Below are 4,583 nucleotides of genomic sequence, written 5' to 3' on the forward strand. Positions count from 1 at the left end.
ATTCATCTTTTCCATTCGTCTTTCAAAAGCATCTATTTTTGCGGAAACGGAATCAAAGTCATGGCTAGAATCGGCTCTAGCCGCTTTAGATGATCGAAAGATATCTTTTTCTTGGTGCCACTCATGTGAGTGGGAGGCTGTGTTATCAATAATTTTGTAAGCTTCAGTTGCGGTTTTCTTCATAATGGATCCACCGGCTGTTATGTCGATGTCTTTCCGTGTAGCAACGTTGACACCTTGGTAGAATATTTGTACTATTTGATAAGTGTCTAAACCGTGTTGAGGACATCCTCTCAACATCCTTCTGAATCTTGTCCACGCCTCATATAATGTTTCATTTGGCTTTTGTGTGAACGTAACAATTTCTCCTTGAAGTCTCACGGCTTTAGATGCCGGAAAGAATTGTTTAAGAAAATTTTCAACTAAAACATCCCATGTATCAATCGCCCCTTCAGGTAACGATTCTAACCAATCTTTGGCTTCTCCCTTTAAAGTCCAGGGAAACAACATGAGATAGATTTGTTCGTCTTCTACTTCTCGGATTTTGAATAGTGTACAGATCCTATTAAAGGTACGAAGATGTTCGTTGGGATCTTCTTTTGGCATACCACTATATTGGCACTGATTAGTTACCATGTGTAGGATTTGTCCTTTAATTTCATAATCTGGAGCATTAACTTCTGGTTTAATAATGGCGTGACCTTGGCCAGTGCGCTTAGCTCTCATTCGTTCTTCCATACTTAGAGGTTCTAGATTTTCCATGATTGGATTTGTTGTATCCGAATCACTAGAGGATTCTGATTTAACGGTTTGGGGTTCAGGATCTTGGAATTGTCCTTGAATATCTTTCGGGTTCTTAGTTGTGAAATCGGGTTCAAAAGATGGATTATCGGAAATTTGAATTGGAGTACTTGGTCGACTAGATGACGATTCTAAAGAAAAATCAACGGCGGCGATATTTGTTAAACGATGTCTTGATCGAGTTACAGGTGGTGAACGTATGACCGGCGGTGAACGTCTTGCTCGGTGCATTCACTGAATATCCTATTAGTTTTTAAAAAGGAAAGAAAAATTATATAAGTTATCCAATCAATAGACTTTTCTGATTTTGCCCACGTTTCGAATAGCCAAAAGATGCAGCAGAGGGGCAGGATTCGTTTGGTCTCAATATAATTGAGTACTGTTTGGCTCCAATAACCCGGTCCACGTACAAATCCAACTATTACTACGAACCAGAAAATTTTGATGTCTATCAATTTAACCACTTAAAATAAATTTTCGTAATTTTAAGAAATTTAGAGAAGAAGTAGAAAAAATTCTAAGTCCTAAAAACTAGAATGGCGAGAAATAAGAGAGAAAAAGATTGCGCGTCGAAAAGTGTCGAAAAATGAAAAAGACGAAGAGTGGTTTGTAAACACGCGGTTAATCCAACCTTATAACGATCACTATCTTAAAATTAAAGCTACAAATAGAGATTACTAATTGGAATTGTAATTGATACATAGGTAAACGGCGTCGAAAGATAAATAAAAATAAGAAAGTAGCACGAAAAATAGCGTCGCAAAATTTTAAGGCACCTAAATCTTAGTCTAAAGAAAAAGCACTTAAGGGATTTTACGGCAAAACTAAAAATTCTAGAAGTAAAAATAACTATGGCAAAACTAAACTTAATACTAAAAGTTGCGAATATAGTATAAAAATCTAAAGGTAATAAAACTAAAAATTTTTTTTTTTTTTATAGACAAAATCTTAAAAATATATTTTTCTTTTTATAATTTTTTTTTTTTTTACGTTTTTTTTTTTTTTTTTTTACGTTTTTGTTTTTTTTTTTTACGTTTTTTTTTTTTTTTTTTTTTTTGCAAATATAAATTAAAAATATAGCGTTTTAGTGCTCCCCGGCAGCGGCGCCAAAAACTTGATGATGTAGCGTGAGGGTACGAAATAGTATTATTTTTACTAGGAAATACTACAAAATATGACACAAGTTTTATTAATTTACGGATGGGATATACCTAAACCTTGCTACAACACTATAGGCAGTGTACCTAATCGTAGAGTAGTGTAGTTTTTAGTAAGTCCGGTTCGTTCCACAGGGAGCTAGTGATTACGTACTATAATTTTTATAAAACTATATTTATGTAAATATATATATATATATATATAAGTAGTAATATTATTATAAAAGGGGGGTTTTTACCGTTTAATGACCGGTTTGTCGATTTTATATTTTTAAGCGTAAAGATAAATGACAATAATTAAAGTGCGTAAAATAAATAAATGACGATAAATAAAATAACAATAAATAAAATTGCGATAGAATATGAAATAAAAGGATTATGCTTATTTAAACTTCCGTAATCATGATGTTTGACGTTTTGATTTTAATTAATTGTTACTCGGGTTAATTGTCCTTTGTCATGGTTTATTTGATACCTATATGATTTTTATCTATAATAGTCCATCGGTCATAAATATAAAGTGCGAGTGTCCTCGTCAAATTACCCTTATACCCGAAGTCAAATATTCCAACTAATTAAGGATTTAAACTGTGACGCAGTTATCACTTCTGTCAACAATTACACCAGTTATCACTGTATGTAATCTACCCCTGTTTTGATTAGATATGAATATTAATTTACCCACTTGATCAGTTTGAATAATCAATTACCCAACCCGAATAATTAATTAAATGATTATAATAGATTCCATATAAACGTCACTAAATAGGACAACCATAATCATTATTAATTATTAGGATAATTAATTTGAAGATAGGTTCGACAGACTCCAATGAGTTGTCACTCAATTAGACAATACCCCCCATCTATTAATAGTCAATAGTCCAATTTCCACAAGTGTCGGTCTTTTGCCCAAACCTTAATTATGGTACAAAGCCCAATTACCCAATTTTAGTAATTAGCCCAACGTCATGATTACTTCGTTTTAAATAAGCATAATAATAACTTAGCTACGAGACATTAATATAAAAAGGTTGAACATAACTTACAATGATTAAAAATAGCGTAGCGTTACACGGACAGAATTTCGACTTACACACTCAAACGATCTCTATCATAAATCTTATTATTATCATAATTTAAAATTAAAATTAAGATTAAGATTATTGTTATATCTTATTACATTAACATTATGATAGAGATTTTTAGATATTGATATTGATAATAGATTTTTAGGATAGAAAAAAAAGGATGCCTTTAAAATGATCGATAATCATCGCCTTTTATAGGCACAATATGAAATTGAATTTTCATTTACGACCCCTGAACTATGCAAAATTAACAACTTTTTATTATTTAATATTATTCTTATTATGAATTATTTAAATATTATATTTTATTCTTGTGCATAGTTGACTCGTAATTTTTACACCGTTGCGTCGAGCGTTGAGAGTTGACTCATGTCCCGGTTCCGGATTTTCGAACGTCCTTGCGTACTATTTTATATCGTGTACTTTGCATTTTGTAACTTGTACTCTTGTCATTTTTAGACGTTCTTCATCAATAATTTGAACCTTTTTAATTGTATCTTGTACTTTTGAGCTTTTTGGACCTTTTTGTCTTCAATTTGTCGAATCTGCCTTTTGTCTTCGCACTTATTTAATATAAACGAATATCACTTGAAAATGGAACAATTGCAACTAAAATCTTGTCTTTCTTGGGGGTTAATGCTATGAAATATATGTTCCTTTTTAGCCTTATCACCAACCATAACCAACTACTCGACACATAAGTAACTGTTAATGTGTTTTCTTTTTGGGCCTTACTTGCAAAATTCGCTGTAATTTTAATAAGTCCAGCAGGTATTTGGGTCTTGATTATATTACCTAGACGGCCCAAGGTGTTTTAAAGTGATGATGATGATTAATATTGATGGTGATATACGAAATTAATAATAATGATAATAATAAATGAGTTCGATGATAATTATGATGATGAATTATATCATGATAAATGATTGAGTTTATCATGAAGATGATGTTATGGATTAAATAAAGATGATAAAGAAAAGTAATGATAATGATTAGGATGTTAAAATAGTGATGACATGGTGATTAGGAAACAGACGACATATGGGTTATAAAATTTTGGATTGCATACCATTCATAGTAAACAAGCTAGCGTAGGTGGTTTAGTTATGTGGTTGTGTACAGAGGGGGTCTTGGGTTCGATTCTGGCCTGCAGCAGATTATTTTTTTTTACCACAACAACTTGGGCCACTAAGATTTAAAATGGGTTTGCATCTTGGGCAGCTACCTTGGGCTTCATTGTCATGTTGGGCCAAGAACATGCATACTTGCTTAATTAAGAGCTATTATTATTATTATTATTATTATTATTATTATTATTATTATTATTATTATTATTATTATTATTATTATTATTATTATGCTAAAGTATTATTTTGATTATTATTAACATAAATACAATTTTTATTATTATTATCATAAGTATTAGTGTTATTATTATTAGTAGTATCATTATGACTAAAACCAATATTGTTATGATTATCATTATTATTATAAACATCACTATTTCTAAAACTATCATTTTTAGCATATTTGT

General features: G+C 31.0%; 1 non-coding gene across 1 annotated transcript; it reads left to right on the forward strand.

The window, feature by feature from the left end:
* Positions 1–271: 271 nt before the first annotated feature.
* LOC139894901 (small nucleolar RNA R71) lies at positions 272–378 on the forward strand. Its single transcript, XR_011775379.1, has one exon. It is a non-coding gene; the product is annotated as a small nucleolar RNA R71 (small nucleolar RNA).
* Positions 379–4,583: the final 4,205 nt, after the last annotated feature.

Source organism: Rutidosis leptorrhynchoides, chromosome 2, assembly GCF_046630445.1.
Source record: "Rutidosis leptorrhynchoides isolate AG116_Rl617_1_P2 chromosome 2, CSIRO_AGI_Rlap_v1, whole genome shotgun sequence".
NCBI classification, from domain to species: domain Eukaryota; kingdom Viridiplantae; phylum Streptophyta; class Magnoliopsida; order Asterales; family Asteraceae; genus Rutidosis; species Rutidosis leptorrhynchoides.